Here is a 25863-nt window from a genome sequence, read left to right on the forward strand (position 1 = left end):
ACTTGTTCTTAAATATCTCCAACGATGGACAGTCTACGACCACCCTAGGCAATTTATTCCAGCCACAGAAAACTTTGACTGAGATGAAAAACTAGGCTCTCAAAGAGCAATGCTATGCTGAGATCTCCTACAGGAGGGGGCGTGAAACACTGGAATACCTTACAGAGAGAGGTGGTGGACTCTCCCTCCCCAGAGTTTTTAAGTCCCAGCTTGACAAAGCCCTGGCTAGGATGATTTAGTTGGGAGTGATCCTGCTTTGGGCAGGGGGCTGAACTCAATGACCTCCTGAGGTCTCTTCTAGCCCTAGGGTTATATGATTCTATGATCCTGTTTCAGTTACAAATATAGTCATTGGAAGCTGAGAACACAAGCCCCCACCTGGACCTCGAGGCTGATGGACAGAATGCACTGTAGGTGTGTAAGGGAGAAGGAAGGCATCTGCTTTTGCTGTTGATCAGGCTAAAAAAAAAATCAAATGAACTAATTTCTTGTTCTAAAACTGTTTTTCTCCTTTGCAGCAGCTTCTGGTACAAAGGCAGAACCTTATCTCCCTATTGCACTGATCCAATACTACAAACAACTGCCTTGTTGTAATGTGCAGAATGTTTGGCAGCTGAAAGCTGCCTACACAGACAGAGCGCAAGAGGGAGTGGCCATCTCTTCCAATCTCAGCCCTGCATTTCTCCCTTTCTTCCCTGAGTTTGCTGCCAGCTTACATGCCGCCCAACACCTTCTTCCTGGGTCCTTCTGCCACTCAGGCAAATAGGTCATCTGAGGAGCTGTGGTAAAATGAAAATGCATCTTTGCCTCCTCCCATCCACTGAATGTGTTCCATAACCCCAAGGTGTGTACGTAACTTACTGGTGGGTCAGTGTTACACACACCCCTCCTGAAGGATGTGAGTCTGTGACAGGCTCTGGTCGGTGAGGAAGGCTCTTAACTTAAACTGTAGACTTATGCTTTTAAATCTAGCAGTCCCGCTCAAACCCCAGTCTATGTACAGTACTTCTAAGGCCCCCCTTTTTATAACTTCTAGGCACCTCATAATCCTGAATAGATCCAGTCTCCCCATTTTACCTATGGGGTGTCACTCTTGCCCACCTCAACTGTTCAGAAATTATGAGCCTGCCCCCACCCCGAAAATCATAAGATCAGGTTCAAAAATCATAAGATTTTTCAAAGGCTAGAAATGTACTGTTTTGTTCCAATGAACCCTGAGGTTCCCATGTAATATCATACAGCTGCTTGGGCTTCAAAAGTCATAAGACTTGCAATACAATCACCAGAGGTGACCACGCTGAGGAACTGCAGCATTAAGTGACTGAGTCGTAGTCAGACATGAAATTTGGCAGAACAGGGAGTCAATCTTCCCAGTCTCAGATTAGCGTGCTAATCATTTTAAGCAGTATTTCCTCTATTTTTTCCCACCCAGGGGCAGAATAAATTTTGCCATGTGCACCAAGGCACATGTGGATGTGCCCTTCCAATGGAAACACATGCTACACACTGTGTGTGGCTCTGGGTGCTCTTCTAATCAGCTGGGCAGGAACTGAATCTTTCCTGGGCAACTGCCCAAGTGCTCAGCTTACAGGGAACACTGATTGGAAGATCTTTCCCCTCACTAAAAATGTAGTTGGCATGTGCACATGATTTCCTGGGACTACTATGAAGTCACCTACAATGGAGGACACTCACCACTAGAGCTGTGCAGAGAAAGGAGATTCCATTTTGCAGAGGATTTTGCTATTTCAAAATCTGGTCCCATTCAAAATGCAGCTAAAGCTTTCTAACTTCTCTGTAAAACGCAAAGGAGCATTGGCTCCAGAACAGTCTACCTGTCAGGCTACATTGGAGCTGCAGACCCTGGAAGCACTGACATCCTGGTTACTGGAGAGTCTACTAGGAAGCCAAGTAAGAAAAGCTGGCAGGAAAGCAGCAGTAAATGAGCGATCAGGAAACTAGCTTTCGAATCCTGCCTGGGTTCCATTGGAACTTTGCTGAAATCAAACCACCTCTGCAAAACATTTCAATTTCTACAAATAAGTAAATTCTGATCAAAACCTGTTTTGCTGGAATTTGCCCAGCAACTGTAATCAGTCCCTTGCACTTACACATTCCTGAAGATAGGTGTCCAATGAAGAGGTGAACAGGACCTGTCAGATTTTCTTCTGGAAACCACTCAAATACTTAAAAATAACTTTCTTACCATCTGAAATTCTCCTTAAATGCCTTATGCATGGGAACAGGGAACAAGAGAATGGAAACTAGAGAACTTTGGCCAACTGCTTGCTTCCAGCCACTCCTCCACGTTGCACAAGTATGGGATTTGCTCTCAAATTGGGGTGCAGCCTGCTTAATAAGTCCACAGAAGTGAAGATGCTGCATCTGTAATGTTTCTGTCAAAGCAAATGAGGTCATTAACAGACAAGTTCAGTGATGGAATTGTCTCTCATAGTATTTATTATATGGTCCTTTTCCTGACACCTCCCACTGAGAGAATATTAAATATTTAATGCACACGAAGGCTTTGCTCATTTTTCATCCCCATTTCAGCATTCAGGTTGGCTCCAATCTGCTGCTAGCTACAAAGTCGACTGGACAATGGACCATAATGAATTAACCCTTTGACGGACGCGGTAGCATTTACAGAATTGCAGACAGACAAAGTGCTTTATCATGTCTGACTCGTGCTCAGGCTTTAGAATTCAATTTTCTATTTATTAAAGGAAGGAGGGAAAATCATTTGGAAAATATGCTAGAGGAAACAAATCAAAAAATGAGGGGGTAGATGAAAATGTTAGAATGGCAAGGGGACAGAGGCTTATTTATTATTTAATGAGACGCCATCTACAAAAATGAGGATCCCTGCTCTCCAAATTAAACCGGTGTTTAGAAAACCAGAATATGGGGAGAAATGAAGACTTTTATGCACCAGAGATCTGACTGGTCACAGAAGATGCTGGGAACAGAGAAAGACTGATGGGCTTTCTAAGGGCCGGAGGTCCGTGGGCAGAAAACTGGATTTTCCACTGTTTTGGACCTTGTGTTGTCATTCGTCCCTGGACAAAGTAGGTGAAAGTCAACTGCCAAATATTAATGCACTGATTCAATGGAGATCTACATCCACTTTGACCAGAAGAAACAGGCTACATAAGGTGCAAGCCCATAAAAAAACAGTCCCAGGATCCTTAGACTGGGCATTTTTGAAAGTCCCACTCTGGGTGCCTCAGCCTCCTAGAAGCACAAGTCACAATGACTGTCAATAAGGCCTCTACTCCCAAATCATTTAGGTACATGTGAATATTCCATCCCCAAATTCTATAACATTCGCATGGGAGCTGGTTGCACAAACTCCAGTATGCGCCTTTGGAAATCCCAACAGAGATGTTTAGATCAGACCAGACTTCCTGACAGGGCGCAAGGCCAGTGCAGTCAATGCAATTTCTTTTGTGTAGCTCCACCTAAATAGTAGTTCAGTGGGGTAAACTTAGTATATTAGTATACAATGTATGTACCTTTAGTATATTACTGCTTTAGTGTACTCAGCAGTAATGCATGGAACCAACAAACCTGCAAGACCTCCTATCTGGTAAGACATTAGCTTCAGTAAGTTACAATAAGGCCAGAGACCTATGCACTTTGAACACAAGCTTTGTACAGCCCTACAGCCCCGCAGAAACCCCTAATACAGGTTGAACCTCTCTAAACCGGAGCTCTCATGTCTGGCAACATCTGTAATCTGGCATGATTTTAGTTAGCCAGATAGCCACTTACCATGAGTTTGACCAAGTTTCCTGTGGTCCCATAAAGTTTGTTTACAGCCACCAGTCCTGGCTCTCAGTGTTCTGTGCTTTTATTTAGCTTTAATTTACCCTTAAATGTCTTCTAAGAGCCCAGTATGGAGTGGAAGTGTTGGTAATGTGCTAGATAATATTGACCTACTATGGTCTGGCAAATTGTCTCATTCAGCACCAATCAGGTCCTGAGGGTGCCAAATAAGAGAGGTTCAGCCTGCATTGGGGAGCAGAAAACAGAGAGTTTAGGGGCAATTTCTGACCACGAAAAGGTAAATAGACCTCTAGTATCTTCTTAAGCACTGACATGAGGAGATATTTACAATCTGAATACTTCCATGACTATGACTTTGGGTTTTTTTTTCTCCAGACTATTTTACCATCACAGCCACCAAAACCATATTATTTCTGTGTTGATCAAACAAATCACGGAATACACAGTCAGGCAGCTTTCCCCCATGCAATGTTGGGCAAATCCAACTCTTACATCCTACACTAACAAGGAGATACACTACTATACTGCTCAAAGTCTGACATTTGTTTAGCTTCTTAACCTCCCTTATCACTGTCCTTAGATACCAGAAAACATGATTCCCACCCACCTGATATGAAAGCAGTCTGTATTCATGTGACCCTTTTAATGTGCTGTAATTCGATTGGGTGACCATTCCCATATTTCCTTGTCACCAGCCCAGTAAGCTGAGAGGAAGAAGTGGAGGAGACAGCCAGTTAAACTACAAGCTCTAGCAAGAGGCAGAAAGTGGGGGGGTGAGTGAAATCTACATCCTCACAAGGAGTATGGCAAAAGCCTGGTCAGCCTAACTGTGTATTTGGGCTCCTTCGGAAATCATCTGACAAGGTTGCCTAGTGATTGGAGTAGGGCCCTAAGGCAATGCTCAGAAGAGAGGAGAAGCTTGTGCCACTTTTCCAGCTTTAACTGTTTGGATAGCGTTAAACTTTCATGACCAAACACACACTAATTTGCTGAGTCCTTCAGCCAGTCTTCATGTGTCTCTTCCCTTGTCTATAAAATGTGGGGTTTGTGACTCTTAATTCTATTTTAAACTGCTTTCAAACCCCTTGATGAGGCACTGTGGGAGGACAGACTATGGTTAGATGCTTTTAATTAAGAAAAAAATAAAGACACTCCCAAAAACTCTAGCTTTTTGCTGTAAACCCCACAAAACCAACACATCAGTGTAGGAACAAACTGAATCAATCAGCGTTCACTGCCACTCTAGAGTCTCTGAGTAAGAGCCCCCCTGAAATGGAATGTGCTGCTGGGAAACAGTTTTTGACATGAAAATGTTTCTCTCATTACACTCATGGGGGCTTAGTTATGGAGCTGAGGTTAACAACACAGCCTGTGCTTCCAGCGCTCACAAGAGGAAACAGTGGTGAGTGGTTTGGGCTGGTTTGTGGGATTCTAGCTGCAGTCCCATTTGTTTTTACTTCCCTCTAGCAAACCTCTCCCTATAGACTGACCTCTGCCCACCACGGCGATTTTCTAGATAGGCCAGCAGGAATTGCAGCAGTTGGCATATTCAAATACTCATCTTTTCCTAAGGTTGTTGGGGGGCAGAGGGGGATCTTCTGCCTTATAGCCTAGAGATTTGGCTTTTTTTTTGTCATTACCCAAGCAGCCTGCAATATATTTTCATCATAATTATCCTTTTTGCAGCTTCTGCCTAAGTGATCAGCTGTAGAGTTTTAGCAACATTGAGTAGTCCATCATTAATGCTGTGCAACAGGGGCCGTGACTTAGGTCATTTATTTACATAACGGTTGCCAGTTTTGCTTGGATCCTTCAGGAAAAAGCTCTGACTTTGAATGCATCAAGCTGATGCTGGTTGAAAATCGGGTTTAGAATGTGTTTAGAATGTCTTCGAGCTACATCCCTGGTACAGCCTAATGTGCTGCCATTTATGGGATCAGAATTTGGACAGCACTTGGAGCTGAAAAGGCTGAAGGGGCAGTATGCTTCAGCCTGGGGGAACAGAGGGAGTATAAGCATTGTATCCTCTCTAATGAGCTCTTGGGTGATGCACAGGGAGAAGCATAGGGTGGCCTCCCACAGCAATCACATCCATCCTTGGCTCTCACATAGAAAGTCACTAAGTTTCAGCAATTTGAGTCTTTGTGTTTAATTCTAAGTCAGGCGTTATTTCATATTTTAGTGAGGGTGGGGAGTAGAATGTGTCTTTATTTTCCTGCCTTTCCACCCACAAAGCCTCTTAATGTGTAAAGACTGGGCAAAAAAAAATTAGCAGACTATTACGGCAAGATTCTGAGGTTTGTGCAAGTATTTTTCCTTATTTAAGCACCTCAAAACCACTGGCCATCACCACTTGAAATGGCTTTAACACAGGGACCAGGGCCAAAAGTGGCCCTCACAAATGGGAGCTGGGGTGCAAGGCTATGCTGACAGCAGAATGTTGATCTTCAAGATGTTTGGCGTACAGGTCATTCCAGGTCACCATAGAATATTCTGAATATCTCGAATAGCCTCAGTTGAAAGCTCTTTGGCACAGGGGATATCTTTTTGTTATTTTATACAGGAGGTAGCATTCTGACCCATGCCTGCTATGCAAATCATCAGTCATCATCATCATTGTGTAAAAATGAAATGCTGATAAAGCAAAATAATGCAACACTCGATCTGTTTAGTACAGTCTATCCAGAACTTTCAAACAAGCTACTCTGTACAACCTGAGAACACCATCCTGAGAGTTGCTGAGTGCCCTTAACTCCCACTGGCTTCCTCACACTCTGACGACTTCATTATAGGGCTGAGGCTGCTCAGCACCTTATGGGACTGGGCCCTTACACATCCCTTTGCCTATAACTAGCTTTTATAGTCAAAGGTCTCTCCAGCCCATGTGCTATCGCTTCTTGCCCTTGTTATGTAGCTTTGTCAAAGTGTTATGCATTTACAACACACATGCTATGTATTTGTTAAATTTGGATGCAAAATGTAAGCTGTGAACTAGCCCAGCAAAACTAAACTGTGGAATGGTGACAAGTCCACAGGAGTGAATGGAAGAGAATGCTTTTTTGTCAACCAAAATCAGCCCAACATGAATCTGAATCTTCCCTGGCTCCCACCAGTTATGCGGTGACCTATCTTCCTTGACTTCAGTGGTGATCCTCCTGATTTATTTGCCCAGTGCAAACTGTAGCCGTGTCTACACGTGCACACTACTTCGAAGTAGCGGCACTAACTTCGAAATAGCGCCCGTCACGGCTACACACGTCAGGCGCTATTTCGAAGTTAACTTCGACGTTAGGCGGCGAGACGTCGAAGTCGCTATCCTCATCAGGAGATGGGGATAGCGCCCTACTTCGACGTTCAACGTCAAAGTAGGGACCGTGTAGTCGTTGCGCGTCCCGCAACTTCGAAATTGCGGGGTCCTCCATGGCGGCCATCAGCTGAGGGGTTGAGAGACGCTCTCTCCAGCCCCTCAGCTCAATGGTGGCCGTGTGGAGCAGCCCCTTAAAGGTCCCCTCCCCCTCCCTTCCTGTGCAGGAAGCTGAGGGAACGTGCAGGCAGCAGCTCAGACACGCGACCAGCCTGCACGTCCCTCAGCCATCCAAACCAGCCACCTCACCTGCGATGGCTGCCCGGCAGCCCCCCCAGCACCCTCAGGGGACCCCCTCCCAAGGGGAGCCAGGGCAGCCAGCCCAGCCAGGCGGGCAGCCGGGCTGGCAAGCGGCAGCAGGGCCCCTCCTGGATAGAGGCCGAGCTGCGGGACCTGCTGGGGCTCTGGAGCGAGGAGGAGGTGCTCCAGGTAATGGGGAGCAAGAGGCGGAACGTGGATGCATTCGCTCGGCTGGCCGAGGGCCTGGCTGCCCGCACTCCAGACCATGTCCGCAGTAAAGTGAAGGAGCTGCAGCAGGGTTACGCCCAGGCCCGGGATGCGGCCGGCCGATCTGGAGCCGCCCCCATCACTTGCCCCTTTTACAGGGAGCTCATGGACATCCTGGGCCCCCGGCACACCTCCTCCCCTCCGGCCACCCTTGATACTTCGGCCGATGAGCCCCAGCAGGCCCTTCAGCCGGAGTCCGCCCCGGAGGTAAGCCCCGCACCCCGGGGGTCCCCCCTGGAGCCCACCCCCAGGCCATCGCGGCAGGAGAAGGAGGAGGAGGAGGGCTCCTCCTCCGCAGAATCCGGGCTGCAGATCCTCCTCCTGCCATCCCGGAGCAGCAGCCAGGCCTCCGCCCCCCTGGGATCTCCGGACCGTGGGAGTGGACCGACAGGTATGTACCCCACTCTGGTGTACACCCCTGGGCTTGAGGGACGGGGGTAATAGATATGTGTCCAGGGCCCCCCATATGCTCACATGGCCATGGCCCCAAGGACAGCAGGGCCATGTCCCTCACAGCAGTGCATCAGCCCCTGCCCCCCCCGCCCCAACCCCGCACGACAGTGCCATGCCCCATCCCCGGGGCAGGGGGGAGCGGAACCTCGAGGGTCCCCCGGGAGGAGGGGGTGGGACACCCCGCAGCAGCAGCAGCATGTGATGGAGTGGGGGGAGTGCAAAAGGGAGACTCAGGCTAGATATGAGCAACAAAAGCCGAATAGCTCCCAGGGGCAAAGGATGATCCTGGGGCTACAGCTGCCAGGTGACACCTCTGCCCTGAACAAAGAGGAGGGAGGAGCCGAGCTGGCTTTGAATGGGTGGGGTGGGGGCCGCAGGTAGAGGCTAGGGGAAGGGAGAGCTGGAAGGCAGCCAGCCTGAGGAGGGGGAAAGCTACATCCCACAGGGGCACCCCTTGGGGTCTTCTCCCCAGGACGGGTTGGAAGGACTGTCTCTTCTGACAGCTGGTGCTGTCACTCCTGGGAGAAACTGAGCATCTGTGGCCTAAGAAACCTCTCCTGTCAGACCCTGAGGAGTGAAGTGAGAGTCGCTCCTACCAGGGGACAGGGTGCAGTGCAGGGGGACCCCTGAACCCCATCCACCACAGCAGCATCTCCCAGGGACGGGGATGGGGAACCTGCAGCACGGGGCTGGGGGGACAAAGGCCACGGCTCGGGGCCCACACTAACGCCTGTCTCCATTCTTCTTCCACCCCTCCTCTCCTGTGTCCCGCAGCTGCACCATCGGAAGGGCCGGAAGAGAGCACCGGCGAGGCATCAGTGGTCCCGGAGACCCCTCCGGGGCCATCGCTCCAGGCAAGCCCCTCGGCCGAGGACCGACCGGCCCCACGGCAGGCTAGACAGCGGATCCCGCACCACCACCAGCCGACGGTGACGGACCCCCAGCTGCTGGCCATCCACCGTCGGCAGCTGGAGGTGGCGGAGCAGCACCTGCGGGTGGAGCAACGCTGCCTCGACCTGCAGGAGTGGGCGCTGGCCTGGCGCCAAGAGGCATGGGGGGGCCTACATGGACACTTTCAACTGCCTTGTTGACTTCCTGGCCCCCCATGCCGCGCCGGCCGCCGCAGCGCCCACCCTGACTGCTCCACCCGCCGCACCACCTGCTGCTCCGCTCGTCACCGTCCCGTCCGCCGTCGCCCCGCCATCCACCAGCGAGGGCCAGACCGCCGAGGGACCCCTGGAGCCAGCTGAGACTCGCCGGGCATATCTTCCGGTCCGCCCCGCCCCCAGCCAGCCCCGGACAGGGCTGTGGCTGCGGCGGGGCTGCCGGCCGCCCACCCCCAGTGCCAGACTTTAGGGGCGTGGGGCCCGGGACGTGGCCCCCCACCCTTGTATATAGTTGATTTTTAAAAAAGGACGATGGACAGTTTTAGTTCTCTTTTTTGGGGCCCCCCTTTGCCCCATCCCCCCCCATGTAAATAGTTCTCCCCTTTATCATCCCTGGTTTTCTTTTTAGTGAACAAACTTTTTTATTACTATTGTTTTATTTGTACACATTACTTTTGTTACACACATCTTGTATATAGTTTGTTCTTGTTTTAATTATAGTTCCAAAAAAACAAAGTTCTCAAAGAAAAACCAGTTAAATTTTAGCCACAAGTGCGTGCTGTCTTTTGTCCAGGAAAAGTGGGGGGGGGTGCGATTGGGTGCTCCGTGGTGTGGGCGTAGGGGCAGGGAGTGTGGTGGAGGAAGGGGGGGGGGGGCGGGGGGGGCCTTGCAGAGTTCACGCCGCGGCCTCATCATCAAAGTGGGCCCACAGGGCCTCCCAGACCTGGGTCCCTTCGGGGTCCACCTGGCGACTGGGGGCAGCAGGTGGCTGGACGTCGGCCCTGCCAGCCTCCACAGCCCAGCCCTGAAAAAAGGCCTCCCCCTTGCTTTCCACCAGATTGTGTAGGGCGCAGCAGGCACCCACAATCTGGGGGATGTTGGTGGGCCCCGCATCCAGGCGGGTGAGGAGACATCTCCAGCGCCCTTTGAGGCGGCCAAAGGAGCGCTCCACCACCTGGCGCGTGTGGTTCAGGCGCTGGTTGAAGTGCTCCTGGCTGGCGGAGAGATGGCCCGTGTACAAGTGCATGAGCCAGGGCCGGAGGGGGTATGCCGCATCTGCGATGATGCAGAGGGGCATGGTGGTGTCCCCCAGAGGGATCTCCCGCTGGGGGATGTAGGTCCCCGCCTCCAGCCGGCGGCACAGGCCCGAGTTCCGGAACACCCGGGCGTCGTGGGTGCTGCCAGGCCAGCCCACATAAATGTCCTGGAACCGGCCCTGGCTGTCCACCAAGGCCTGCAGGACCACTGAGTGGTAGCCCTTGCGGTTGATGTAGCATCCTCCACTGTGTTGCGGGGCGCAGATGGGGATGTGAGTCCCATACAGAGCCCCGAAGCAGTTGGGGAAGCCCAGTGTGGCAAAGCCGGCGATGGTGGCATCTGGGTCCCCCAGCCTCACGAGCCTGTGGAGGAGCAGGGCGTTGATGGCACGCACAACCTGCAGGGAAAGAACATGGGAGAGCACCAATGAGGGGTGAGCTGGGTGTGCGGGGCCCTGCCCTGCCCTGCCCTGCCCTCCCCTGCCCGGGCCCCCCTGCCCTGCCCTTCCCTCTCCTGCCCTCCTCTGCTCTGCCCTGCCCTGCCCGGGCCACCCTGCCCTGCCCTTCCCTCCCCTGCCCTCCTCTGCCCTCCCCCGCTCCCCCCGTGGGTCCTCTTACCTCCATGAGGACAGCCCCGACGGTGGCCTTGCCGACACCAAACTGCTGTCCCACGGATCGGTAGCTGTCTGGAGTGGCCAGCTTCCAGACAGCGATGCCGACCCGTTTCTCCACAGGGAGGGCACGCCGCATGGCGGTGTCCTGGTGCCTGAGTGCGGGGGTGAGCCACTGGCACAACTCCATAAATGTCTGCCGGCTCATCCTGAAGTTCCTGAGCCAGCGGTCGTCGTCCCACTCCCCAAGCACCAGCCGCTCCCACCAGTCGGTGCTGGTGGGGTAGCTCCAGAGGCGGCGACGTGTGAGGCGGGGGGGGGGGTTCGGGGTCCTGAACGGTTGGGGCTTGAGTCCTGCTCCCCTGCAGGCTGCTCCTCCTCCTCCAGTGTGGCAAGGATGTGCTCAGCTGTCTCCCGCATGGCATGGAGCAGGGCGAGCCCTGCTCCTACCAGGAGGGCTGGATGGACCTCTGGCTGCTGCTGCTGCTGCTGCTGCTGGGGGTCCATGACTGCGGCGCCTGGGGTCTGTGTGCCTATGGCTCTTCAGACCGCGTGCTGTGCAGGCTGCGTGTGTCTGAGAGGGGCCCTTTAAGGGAGCGGCTAGCTGTTGCCCCGGAAGCGCTAGTCCGCCCTGTGACCCTGTCTGCAGCTGTGCCTAGCATCCCTATTTCGATGTGTGCTACTTTAGCATGTAGACGTTCCCTCGCAGCGCCTATTTCGATGTGGTGCTGCGCAATGTCGACGTTGAATGTCGACGTTGCCAGCCCTGGAGGACGTGTAGACGCTATTCATCGGTTACTACATCGAAATAAGTTACTTCGATGTAGCGTTCACATGTAGACGTAGCTTGTATGTGTGTGAGTGAGAAGAGGAGCTTGCCCTGATTCCAAATCCCAGATGGAAACACTTCAGAATTCCAGGATTTCTAAGGGAGCAGGGGCGTATTCTTCTGCCACAAGGACAATAAGTAACTCTGGCAAAGCCCAGGATAAATAGGCAGGCAAAGGCCTAAAGGAAAGTCAATAGTAAAATCAGCCGATACCAGGGATTGGGTCAAAAACAAAGAACATCATCCATAAGAGGGGGCAAAGATATTATCCTAAAATGCCAATAGTCATGGTGAATTTCCACGCTATGGGATAAAGGAAGTGCAGTTAGGATATTTTTCCCTATTACTCAGACTCACAGTTATGCTGCCACTTTCATGGAGAAGGAATGGCTCAGTGGTTTGCGCATTGGCCTGTTAAGCCCAAAGTTGTGAGTCTGGCTTTAGAGCATGGCTAGTTAGGGCTCTTGAGCAAATAGCTTTTTTTTAAAAAAAAAAAATCTATCCAGGCCGGTGATAAGGCCTGCTGTGAGGACAGGGGACTGGATGACCTCTGAGAGTCCCTTCCAGCTCTATGAGATATGTATATCCCCATATATAACTTGTAGTCTCAGTGCAAAATTGACCTATCAAGCTATTTGGGTGCAATCGTGTTGGAAATGCAGCTCCTGAGACAGCCCCACCTGAACAGAAGTTACTGAGCCACTCATGAAGTCCAATTGCCCTTGATCTTAGTGCCATAATGCCACACAATCCTTTACAACAGCTCTATTGTGTCCAATGTGCAGAGGCACAACCTGGCTATTGTATACATCTAACTGACCCTATTTCTACAACAGGGAGCATCTCATGAAGTGCTCAAGTTTAGGCTGCAGGTTTCAAAGCCAGGTGGGATGATCCTAGCCCAGCTAAAGTGGACTGGCCTGAAGTCTCAAATAAAAGGAAGAAATAAAGTTTAGTGTTTTAAAATTGAGAATTCTCCACCAAATAATTGCAAAATGGGACCAACCAAGCCCACAAACCACAGAGATCTACACAGATCCCAGGGGATGAGAACAATGTTCTGGGTGAGCTTTGTGGAGCCTCCTCTTTGGTGGCTTTGTAGACTCACTCACTAGGGCCCCTCCCAAGTCGCTTAACTTCTCATTGCCACGTTATGTCCATCTGTAAAAGGCGACAACCATACTTTGCTACTTCACAGGATGCCTTGGAGATTGAGGTGTTATTCGGTTAATTGCTATATATTGCCCGCGTATAACTAGTCTACAGAGTCCCAAGGTTCTGCATACAAGTCATTGTTATTTATTAAGTACTAGAAGTGGCTAGATTGTCAAGTTGTTAGAATGCAAGCTTGAGTCTTCAGAGACCTAGGCTGAATTCCTTGCTGTGCCACAGACTTCCTGTGAGACCAGGAGCAAGTCACTTAGTCACTTTGTGCTTCTGTTTCCAATTTGTAAATACAATAACATTTCCTTATCACTTAACATTGTTGTTAGGTTAACTACATCAAGGATGTGGATGTAGTCAGATTATGATGGTGTCAGAGGCCATATCGAGGTCTAATCAAGAGGTAGGTAGAAGGGCTCAGATGTACGTTGACCAAAAAACTAAACCTAGAAGTGCTTGCAGTCTAAGATGGACAGGCTTGCAGCATTACATGTGCCACCATTGTTTGTCCCATGTCACCATATTTTAAAAAAAAAAACAACAAGAATTCCGGTGCATCTGATGAAGCAGGTCTTTGCCCACAAAAGCTTATGCTCCAAAAACTCTATTAGACTATAAGGTGCCACAGGACTTCTCGGTGTTTTTGTGGAAACACACTAACTCAGCTACCCTCCTGATACCATATGTCAAGTGTAAAACGCAAAAGACAATGCCCAGCTGTAGGCCATCACCCTTCATTTCATGCTGGCCAGTCAACAGCCATCAGATACTGACTTTAGGCGAAGACTTCCTAAGGAGCCCAAGGGTTTTAAATGCCAAAAGCCCTCTGAAAGTCAAAGGGAGTTGGGGACCTTTTTAAATCCCAGTCAGAGCTCATTACTGACTCATTATTTTTAAACCATACTGCCATGAGGGCCAGGGGCTGGCTGACTCTCATTCAGATCACACAGCACATGCTTCCCCGTCTTCTCTTCTCTCTCCTCACTGGCTCTTGAGCACTGATGCAAGGATTTCAAGCAACATCAACCCAGATGTAACTCCACATGATTTACTGGCAGCTGGAGTCTATCCCCGGGCTGCTGTGGTGCTGGACGATGGACTACATGCACCCCTGGTTCCTTCCCTGTCAAGTCGCAAGTTAACAGGAAAGGTCGTGTCAACTTCCCCAGGACAGTCCTAGATGATGCAGTATGGGAAGGTGGAGGGCAGCCATCTGTGGGGAAGGAACAAGTTCTGAGCTATCTAGAAAAACTAGATGTGCACAAGTCCATGGGTCTGGATTTAATGCACCCCAGGGTACTGAGGGAATTGGCAGAGGGCATTGCTGAACCTTTGGCCATTATCCTTGAAGACTCTTGGAGATCGGGGGAGATACCAGATGACTGGAAGAAGGCAAACGTAGTGCCCATCTTTAAAAAAGGAAAGGAGGACAATCCAGGGAACTATAGACCCATCAGCCTTACCTCAATCCCTAGGAAAATAATGGAGGGAATCCTCAAGGAATCCTTTTTGAAGCACTTGGAAGAGGGGAAAGTGATCAAAAGTAGCCAACATGGATTCACCGGGGCAAGTCCTGCCTCACCAATCTGATTAGCTTCTGTGATGAGTTAACAAGCTCTATGGACATGGGGAAGTCCATGGATGTGATATACCTTGACTTCAGCAAGGCTTTTGATATGGTCTCCCACAACATTCTTGTCCATAAGTTAAGGAAATATGGATTGGCTCCTTGGACTATAAGATGGATAGAAAGCTGGCTTGATGGTCGGGCCCAACGGGTAGTGGTCAATGGCTCAATATCTGGATGGCAGTCTGTTTCAAGCGGAGTACTGCAAGACTCGGTTCTGGAGCCGGTGTTATTCAACATCTTTATTAATAACCTGGATGAGGGACTGGGTTGCACCCTCAGCAAGTTTGCAGATGACACAAAACTAGGGGGAGAGGTAGATACGTTGGAAGGTAGAGAGAGAATCCAGAGGGGCCTGGATAAATTGGAGGACTGGCCCAAAAGAAATCTGATGCGGTTCAATACGGAAAAGTGTAGAATCCTGCATCTGGGGTGGAAGAATCCCAAACATTGTTACAGGCTGGGGACTGACTGGCTCAGCAGTAGTATGATGGAAAGGGACCTTGGGGTTCTGGTGAATGAAAGGCTGGATATGAGTAAACAGTGTGCCCTTGTAGCCAAGAAGGCTAACAGCATACTGGGGTGCATTAGGAGGAGCATTTTGAGCAGATCTAGAGAAGTAGTTATTCCTCTTTATTCAGCACTGGTGAGGCCACATCTGGAATATTGTGTCCAGTTTTGGGCCCCCCAGTATAAAAAGGATGTGGATTTGCTGGAGCAGGTTAAGCGAAGGACAACAAAAATGATTAAGCGTCTGGAGCGCAAGACCTATGAGGAGAGGCTGAGGTATTTGGGCTTGTTTAGTTTATAAAAGAGAAGACTTAGAGGTGATTTAATAGCAGCCTTCAACTTCCTGAAGGTGACCTCTAAAAAGGAGGGTGAGAAACTGTTCTCAGTGGTGTCAGATGGCAGAACAAGGAGCAATGGTCAAAAGCTGAAGAAGGAGAAGTGTAGGTTAGATATTAGGAAAAACTACTTCACCAGGCGGGTGGTGAAGCATTGGAACGCATTGCCTAGAGAGGTGGTGGATTCTCCATCCCTTGAGGTTTTCAAGTCCCGGCTGGACAAGGTTCTGGCTGGGATGACTTAGTTGGGGTTGATCCTGCTTGAAGCACGGGGCTGGACTAGATGACCTCCTGAGGTCCCTTCCAGCCCTATGATTCTGTGATTCTGTGACTTGAGACACCCGAGCCAATGCGGTGGTGGGAGGGGAGAGTGAAAGAACCACCACCTGAATTTAAATTACATCTCCAGTCAGCGAACGCCTTACTGTACTGAAGTGCAGTGAAGCCTGTGCTAAGCGACTGGTCAGCAGGCATTAAGTCGAGGGGGCCGCATCTCCACTGTATGAATTGCTGCCGTTCCATTGGGGTCAGTTGAGCTGGGATGAAGAGTTATGCCAGGTGACACATCGCCCTAGCCAGTATGTTTATCTGCTCGCTGATGATTCAGTGAGTCTTAAAGGCATTCACAGAACTATAGCAGAGTCTAGTGTCTCCTGAGCACATGCGAGCTGCTTAATCCTCCCTCACGTACTCTGCGGTGTGTAATGCAGGAAGTCCATAATGCAAAGGGTCCAGTCCAGCTCTCCACGGTGAGGAAAGCCTCTCACTGAGATCAGTGTTTGCCACAGGGAGCAAAGAATCAGGCCTGTTGTGTGTCTGTGTGAACTGCAGTTGAGATCTGGTAGCAATTCTGGGTGGCTTCTGGTTTCAGAGAAGAGGTGGCTTATTGCAGGTAATTTAGCTTCTGAAACAATTTGGGGAGCTCTTCTCATGATTGCTTTCACACAGTGTCATTTGAGAGTCTTTCCCTTGGATCAGTAGTTTTGAATGTGCCCTAATCAGCAGTACCAGTACTGCCAGACAGCAGGTCTGAGCCTGGGCCTGGAGGTAATTAGCATATTCTAATCCTGGCTCTAATCACAGCTGCCTCTGTGACCTCGAGCAATTCACATAGCTGCTTCGTGCCTCAGTTTCTTCACCTGTAAACTAGAGACAATATGTACTTGCTGACAAGCATCCGAAGATAAAGAGTGCAAAGGCTTGTTATTACTTATTAATCACCATGTGAAATCAGGAGGAAAAGAGTTACACATAATAAACTGGTAATACTTTCCATCACAAGCTCATTAGGGCTGTGTTCTGGAAGCTTGCAATTTATCCAGATATTTGTAACAGTTTTGCAATGATACATGAGCAAATTAAATCATCATGTTTGATATAATAGATGCTCATGATGGTTTTTTAAAAAGGCTAAAAAATGCTTTGAGAATGAGATCGAGCAATGTGCACACAGAGACGCGGCGTGAGCGAGTCTGTCTGAGTGAACGAAGATTGAACATATCCTTTAAAAGCAGGTGAAACTGCAAATATGGAAGGCCTTATAAGGATTCCAGAGGCAAGCGAGTTGTTGCTGTTGAGAGCACAAACCCTCACTGAGTACAATGAGGCTGAGTTATAGGTTTGCCCCATGAGAAACACTGCAGAGCTGATCTCTCCCACTCTGGCAAGGGGTAAAGTCTATTTTGACTTCTGATTGATTTTCCGTTGCCCTGCACCTTGGGGTAGTCATTTAGACTTGTGCCAAGTGGAATTAATACCCTACTGTTCTGAATTGGTAGCCTTTCACACACACCCCGACACTCACTTGGCACAGGCATAAATGACTATCAGAGTTGCAATGCAGTGAAAAATCAGATCCCTTTTATGTATAGTGAGCAGAGTCCTAAAAGCAAGAGCAAGTGGTGAAATCAAATGCCTGTAAAAAGAAAAATGAAAATGATGGTGCATATTCTGATCTCAGTGACACTGGCATAATTCCAACATATTGCCACTGATTTTAATGGGGATACATCAGTGTCCCTGAGAACAGAATCTGGCCCAAGAGGCTTGTTTTCCACTCCATTCCACCAATTTGACACCTGTGTTTACCATCTACAAGGCTGCGCTCTTGCAAAACAATTGTAACAGGGTGGCGCAATCAACCTGTACGTTTTTGTTTGCCACATGATGGACCTGATCCAAAGCCCCTGCAAACAGATGGGATCCACACATTGTGACTTGAGCCTACGTACCATGGTTACTGACTGTATCAAACCAAAAACACCAAGATGAAGCATTGCAAATGGAATGGACTGTCTCCACTGGAAAAGGGAGAGGCAGGCCACAGACCTACCAGTCAATACAATGTCGGAGATCTTGCCAGCACTGAAAAATAACAGTCCCATTAGCTGAGACACACATTGCATCCTCCCGTCCTCTGAGCCCTCTTAGCAGGTCCACTGTCAGCAGAAACACCTGTTGTTGAGGGTATAACTGCAGCTAAACCATAGGCTCTCCCCTGATGCTAACACACACGGTCAACAAGCTGCTGCGAAGCAAACCTCAACCAAATGGCTCTGGGCTTGGCCAGGGGGCATTTTGACCGACAAGTTCCTACTCCTAAAAGAGCTGATGCGGTAGTAGATAAGATCTACAGATCAGTCACCAAGCAGCAGGGCACAACCGGCAGGACAAAAAAGTCAAAAGCCCCCACAACTGCAGAACGGAATAATGCTAAAACTGAGCAGGAGGAGCCCATGATAACAGAAGGCACGTTACTGTAGCTTCTCATGGACCACGTGCTCCTCCTGCCAGGAGGAGTATGTCTTATCGCTAAAGATATTGCAGGGAGTGGGAGAAAAGAAGGACTATTCACAGAGTGGGATTTTGTTTCTGGGATATTCCAAACCCATCTCACTACTCCTTTCGCTGATGCTTTTATAAATAACCATCACTGTCACTGAACAGAACAATTTTCTTTAGTGATTGATAATGGGAGAGATCCCCTTCTGAGTGGCCTGGAATTTATAATGCACAACCAAAAGAAAGAAAGAAGGATGGGTGAATTTAGGCCATCCACAATATAATACAATACTTCATCAACTCTATTCGTCATCTTTTATTTAATCAACAAGATTAAGACTGGTCATAAGTGACTATCACTCTGTTCATTTCCCTGGAGTTGCACTCATTTTAATCAAGGATGGATTTAGCTCCACAAGTGCCAATATAACGCAGTGTAAACATGGAGAGAATCTTTAGTCTGTCTCTGGGCTCTTGGCAGTTAAATCCTGGCTCGCAGCAGATGTCTAAGTGGAAGCTGAGCTCTGCTGAAATACCTCTCTCTCTGTTTCACATAAATAGATGTGTACCTATTTATGTGGGTGTGTAAGTACCTTGGTTTCAATGTACTTTACTGCCATCCTCACCAGGGATACTTTCCAGAATTGGTCCATGTCTCCATTGCCTTAGCATCCAAGGCTGGGACCCACAAAGGGGCTTAGGAGGAGCAACACTGAATATCACAATGCACAACTTTTAGGAGCCTTGATCTTCCCAGAAACACCCCAGCACTTCACAGAGCTGAATTAGGCACCTAAGCTCTATATATAACAAATGAGAAAGTTGGCACCTTGCAAAGTGATCCACAAAAGCCAGCACATGAGGTCACGCTGCTTCTAAGAAAGCCAATGGGAGATACTGACTAGAGAGTGTGGGTTAAGCCCCAGCCTGTACACACAGATGGGTGTCTAAATCTGGGCTTCAGGGAGGCTCCTCTCTCTGCTTAGCAAACCATGAACAGGAGCCATCTATCTGGAGCTGGATCGCTAAGCCAATTCTTGTGGGAATGAGTTAGGAACCAGCCTCCCTCCTCATCAGCGAAAGGACAAACTGCCCTTCTCGTAGCTTTCAGCCCAATGGTTCAGGCACCCCCCTGGGATGAAGAAAACATAGATTCAATTCCCCCTTACCCCAGGGGGAGGGGAGGATTTGAACTAGGGTCTCCCTCACTCAAGAGCTGACCACTGAGCTATGCAAAAGTCTATCAACTTCTCAGCCTTTCCAGCCCCCCTATGGAGAAATAACAAAAAACTAACTGGAGCAGGGGGAGTGGACTCCCCAGGCTGTAGAGAGACAACTCCACAGTGCAGAGAGACATCCTGACACGCTTTATTGTGGTCACACCAACTGTTCCTTAATCTCTGTACTTGGGGAGTTCTGAAGCATTTAATAAAACTTTGAAAATATCCTTAAGGAATCACTTTTCATGTTGTCCATTAATTTGTCCTACTATTCTTCAATTCATGTGTTTTACAGCATCTTTTTGATTGCCTTTGGTTAAAAAAGAAAAGAAAAAAGAATCCCACAATTAGAAACAATGTTTCTAGCTGCATCTGCAACAGGGATTTTGGAAGTCTATGTGACAACTGGCCTTTGGCTAAGTGAAACCATAAAGGAACCTCACTTGATGTGTGTGTAAAATTAGTTGTGTCTTCACCCTCCCCACCCCGTAATAATAATTAAAAAAAAAGTAACAGGTGACTTAAAAGTGGTATTCTGAAGACTGTCTTCAGACATCTTCCACTAGATGGTGCTGGTGTCACTAGTGCTCAGGAGTTCATATTGTGGCAATGAAGGAAACCACTCACGTGAGGGACTCACCATTTGAAGGGTGCTCAGTTTCTTTCAGGATCTGCAATGTTGTGATAAAAAGCACCTGATAGCTGATGTATTGAATAGAAAGTTCACATAACTCAGCTTTCTTCAGAGAGATTCTCTTATCCACAGTACTTTCCTGCCCATTTCTCCATCCAAATTCAGCCCTGTTATCGGAACCTGCCTCCCCCTCTCCACCTGGAGAATGGACGCATGTTTCAAGTTAGACATCATGTCAAACGACCATAACACAAAAGGAGTGGGCATGCAGAGATCGGCCTGTCATGCTGACCTTAACTGTTTCTTTGCACTCCCCCATCGATCTGTCTCCCATGTCATATCTACATTGCAAGCCTTTGGGGCAGGCTCTGTCTTTTGGTTCTAGATTTGTTGAGTGTTTAGCCCCATGTGGTCTTGGTCTATGACTGGGACGGTAAGGCATTATGGTAACACAGTAATTAATAACATGTTTTCTCAGCATACAGGATTCAACCACATTTTAAACCCAGATAGCTAATGGCTGGCAAAATTCAACTACTTCTATTCCACCAAAATAGAGTCCCTCTGCAAGTTTCAGCTGAGAGTAATAGTCGTATTCACTTCGTGCTCTAACCAATCAAGTCAGGCCTGGCCTTGAGGCAAGGCAAGCAAAGCAGCAGTCTTGGGCCCTGCATCTTTGTACTACCCTACTCCAACTGACTTATAGCATCCACCACCCACGGGCCAGGCCCTGCTGCACCAGCTCTGAGTCAAGGGGTATTGCTTTGTGCACATAGATGCTGTATTCCTCTTGAAGTGTGTGTTTACTTCAAATATATTTTATGTACAGCTTTCGACCCTCAATGATTCCAAAATACTAAATACCAATCTTTTGCCAGTTGTAAGCTCTTCGGGTCAGGGACTAAGCTTTCCTTTGTGTTTGAATGTTACTTAGTACAGTGCAGGTGTTACCGTAAAAGTAACAACTGTAATACCCTAATACGCCTAAACGGTCATCTGAAGATGGCAAATGAGCAGATAAGAAAGTTGATTCTTCCGCCTTCCTCACCGCCCTTCAAATTCCATCTCCGAAAGGAGTCCCAACAGAACTTACCTATGGTACCTGATGCTACAACACCTCGCTAGGATGTGCCACCTTCCAGCAGAAGTAACTGGGCACAACCACTACACAGCACAGCTTCCTTCCACCTCGCATGCCTGCTGGACATTCATAGACAAGCGGTCATAAATATCACACTCCTGAGCACTTCATTCATGGTTTTATGGTTGGATCCAAAGCCCACTGACATCACAGGGAGTCTTTCCACCTGTTCCAGTGGGTTTTGGATTAGCCTGTTAGGCTGTGCAGAAGTAGTAGGCTGGTTAAGTGGCTGGGTTCAGCCATTAAAAGGAAGTTTCTCACCTGCAATAAGAACTTACAACTTAAAGAGGCAGGTCATAGATTTTTGTGCCTCCCATGACAGAACACTCAAGCTGAATCACTGGTGTTTGTGCACGTGTGACTATATTTTGTTGCACGCAACTGAAAAGTGATTCATAGAGGGGGAAATGCATTTGGCTTTAGGGCAGGATTGGTTCCTTCAGCACAGTTACTAGCAAATTGTCCAGGCTAGTCTTAAATCTTCCAAATGATGTGACTTCCATGGCAGCCTTTTGGGAGACTGTTTTATAGCATCTAAGAAACCACGTTGGTCTGACGACTGTCGTGCTCTGAAACATAAGCCAAATGGTTAATTCTGAATCAATGTGAAAAAGCTGGCACCTTTAACAACCTGTTAGCCCTGACCAGAGTCATGAGACCTTCTCTTAAGGATCACAGCACTGGGTCTCTGAGCTTAAACATTCTGCACAGAGAACAGCAGATCAAAGACAGGACAAGAGAAGCTCATTAACAACTGGAGAGACAGAGAGAGATTTCCATATGAAATCGTCTTAACCTATCCATCTCCCATTTCAAGTCCAGCTATCTTGGCTGAACCTGAGTCACCTATTTAATAAAAATTCCATGTTCTGTCTGCAGAAATTCTTCCAGTACAATTAGATCAATTTCCTCTAAGTAGCAATAAATGTGTTTTCCTTTAAAAGGCCAACACAAGCACATTACCACAGCTCATAATCCCCATTCTCTCTATTAGCTCAAAGTACATCCTAAAGGCCAAGGGTCACAGCTAAAGACTAATCAGTCTCATTAGCCTGTCTAATTTATCTTAACTAGGGGGACACAAACACACTAAAATGGTTAGCCAGACTTTTTGATCAGGAGATGGGAACTGCTCATCAGGGGCTCACAGCCTGCTGAGACAGGAGGAACTAAAATGACCCAGGGACAATACTGTTCTTCCAGGACTCTCCAGGCAGAGATGCACCCACATAAAAAAGATGGGGGGCAGGAACGGAACCAGTGTGAAACTCATGAGGCCTGCACTCTTAGGGAAGGAGACATCAACAAGATAGTAGGAAGCTGGAGAGAGGGAGGACACCTCTAGCTCATTCTCACACACTTTATTCTCCTTTGTGTCCCCACGGCCTCGGTTGTCAGGCCTCAGTTGTACCTTCCGTGTTCTGGCTTAGGGCTCTAGCCCTGACTTGTTAATGTTTAACCCTTCCACAGGATATGTTCTCCCCAGGGCCCTGTACTTTGCCACAATGCCTTCAGGATGGAAATACCCTACTCCTCCCCACAACAGATGCATCACCCTATTGTCAGGCCCAGATATTCTCACACACACACACCCTTCCCACATCCTCTCCAAGTGCCACATTATGTCCCTGTTCCTGGGGCAAGCCACAAGGGCCTGTTCTATCTCAGACATCATTTGTCAGCTCAGAAGCGAGTGCCACTCAGACACATTGGTCAGCTTTCACTGGTCTGCTCCAGTAGAAAAGCACTTACTGGCTTGCATGCTCCTACTGGGATGCTGAGAAAGGAAGCCACACTGCTGTGCTGCTGCCACCGAAGTAGGTTTTTGAGTCTGAGTGAATTGCCATCCCTTTTTCAGAATTTGCCCAGTAGAAATTGCTGAGCACTTTAACTCGTTTGCACCACGGCAATGAAGCATTTGCTCCTGCACTTTCATGTCTCATCTGCAACAGGCAACATCAGTTCCCACAAGGGGAACTGTTATGGGTTGGAGAGTGGGTGCACATTGCTTCAAGTAGGATTAGGGACTGGGCCATTCATCTAACTTAAGGGTCAGGCACTGATCCCCCATGAAACTTCAGATCCCATTCAGAGTTTGTTACCCAGGTCCTTCTCGGTTCAACCCCAAACAAAAAGGTGGTTTTCTGCAGAGAACAGACGAGAGGGAAATGTAGATCATTTAAAATAGGTTAAATCGGAGGAGGCTGCTTGGGTTGTAAATCACACTGACCTCTTGTGAGTCTCCTGGGTGAAAAGAAAAGGTTACGCTCAAGCTCCACATTACAACATGCAAAAGGTAATGTCTAAGAAGGTCTGTGGTCCCTCTGTTATGGCAACCAATAACAAAAAGGAAGCAATTGTTTCCTTAATACAAACAAATTCTTTTCTATATCTTGCTTTTTCCCCAGCAGTACCCAGAATGCCTCAGGATGGGTGAACCTACCCAATGCTGAGTAGAACACCCATCTGCTGAGCCCTGCCCAAGCATGGCAGGATTCTTTCTTTAGTTGTCACCAGGCTTCATGACTTAGGCTACGTCTACACTAGCCCCAAACTTTGAAATGGCCACGCAAATGGCCATTTCGAAGTTTACTAATGAAGCACTGAAATGCATATTCAGCGCTTCATTAGCATGTGGGCGGCCGCAGCGCTTCGAAATTGATGCGGCTCGCCGCCTCGCAGCTCATCCCAAAGGGGCTCCTTTTCGAAAGGACCCCGCCTACTTCGAAGTCCCCTTATTCCCTTCTGCTCATGGGAATGCTATTATATGCATATAATATGAATTTCAGCGCTTCATTAGTAAACTTCGAAATGGCCATTTGTGTGGCCATTTCGAAGTTTGGGGCTAGTGTAGACATGGCCTTAGAGTCAATTTGTTATTACAGCCTTCAGTAGTTGTATTCTCCTCATACTATATCTTTAACATTAAACCAGATCCATCCCCCAATTACATCACCTGAGGATCCCAGCACTCAAATCTCAACCATTTTAATTTCTGGTCTATTCAAAATGCAAGGCTCGAAGGACAGCATGCAGGGTGGGGGTGAGGAGAGGAATTCACTTGCTGGGATGAAAAATTAATAGGGATTAAAAAATGCTTGCCAGTGTCCATTTAAATCTGAAATCTGCATCACGCCTGTTCACACTGATTACCATCTTGTTTCACATTTTCATATAACCTTGAAATAAAATAATGTTAATGTATGTACAAGGAGTGTGTGGGTGTGGGTGTGGGTGTGTGGGTGTGTTGTAGACAATCAGACAACATAAATGAGCCTTTGCTTTTTTTTTTTTCCCACAGAGGCCATCTTTTACCTGGAATCCATCTCTAAGTCCCATCTGTAGGTAACCTTCCTGTGCCAGGGATGAAAAGATGTCATGTATACATTCAAAGCCATCCTAGGGGAAATTACTGGGTTTTGCTGGTCTCACTCGTTGTGCAGCAAAGTGATGGGTGCAGGGTAAGTACCCAGATGATTTCATTTTATGTGCTATCTGACTTGCTTTTCAGGGACATGAACAATCTCACCTTCCCCCTCCCCCAACACTCAAAGGAAGATTTTTATGGCACTTAATTCCCATGACAGATATGGATGACTTAGTTCTGGCTCCTCCTCCTCCTTACTACAACCATCCCCATTGTCCTTACAACTATCACATGAGATGAAGCAGGTCAGCATTTGCTTTGCTGACGAGCCTGGGAACTCCACAAAGCTGGCTGGTTATTTTGCCAGGCAGAGGGCATTAATTGCATCCTTTTCAAAGAAGGTAAACAGACCAATCCATCCTTCTGGAAATCTGTGTCTTCTTTCTTACACACTACATTCCAAGATCAGAAACATACTAAATGTAGCATCCTTCCATTTCAGAGATTATATCCAACAAGCTTTTGCTGACTACATAACCTTCACTAACCTGAAATTCCTGAGCAGTCCCAAGAGCTCAATGCATCTTGGAATAAAATTTTTGTAATGTCATTTAAGGCTATCCCTAATCCAGAATTATTGAGGAGGCCTGGGTCATGGGAATTGAGTTTGACACTTGACAAATACTGGGCTTTGTGTAAATGGACAGGCCACTGAAATAACTGCCTTTGGATGTCACATGAAGAGAAATTAATTCTTTATTAACTTCCGCAATGATAATCTAATAAACTCGTTTGGTCTAGTAGTTTCAGCACTTAAAGCACTCAGTGGATTGGATGCAAATAGATTTTTTTTCTCCCAGTGTGAAACTTTGCCCTAGTAGCCCGAGAGGCAATAAGTAGCTCAGAAATCTGGGCCCCAGTGTTTTAGGCTATAGCATACATTTTTCAGATCCTAGTGCCCATATAACATGGTATAAAGAGGAGAGAGAAGCACCTAAGACTTAGGACTTGGCAAATACTATTAAAAGCAACTAAACCAAAAAAAGCCCCTCTCAGTGACTGCTAGTTTAAATTATAAACACGTTTGCTTGCTCGGAGTTTGATCTCAAGGAGTATTCTAACAAAAGAGTTCATTAGGCAGAGTATTTACCAAACCAACATGCAGTAGGGTTTCAACATGCGTGAGGGTTCCATGTTGGGAACCCTCATGAATGTTGTATTTCGTGAATATGGCAGGCCCTGGCTGCTGGCGCTCCTACTTGGAGCCTTGGGGAAAGCAGCAGCTGCTGGTGCTCCTGCCTGGGGCCCCAGGGTAAGCGGCTGCTGCTGGCACTCCAAGCCCCAGAGCCCCGGGGAAGCAGCCGCTGCAGCGCTCATGAATAATTAAA

This window comes from Carettochelys insculpta, chromosome 17 (assembly GCF_033958435.1).
Source record: "Carettochelys insculpta isolate YL-2023 chromosome 17, ASM3395843v1, whole genome shotgun sequence".
Taxonomy (NCBI): Eukaryota; Metazoa; Chordata; order Testudines; family Carettochelyidae; genus Carettochelys; species Carettochelys insculpta.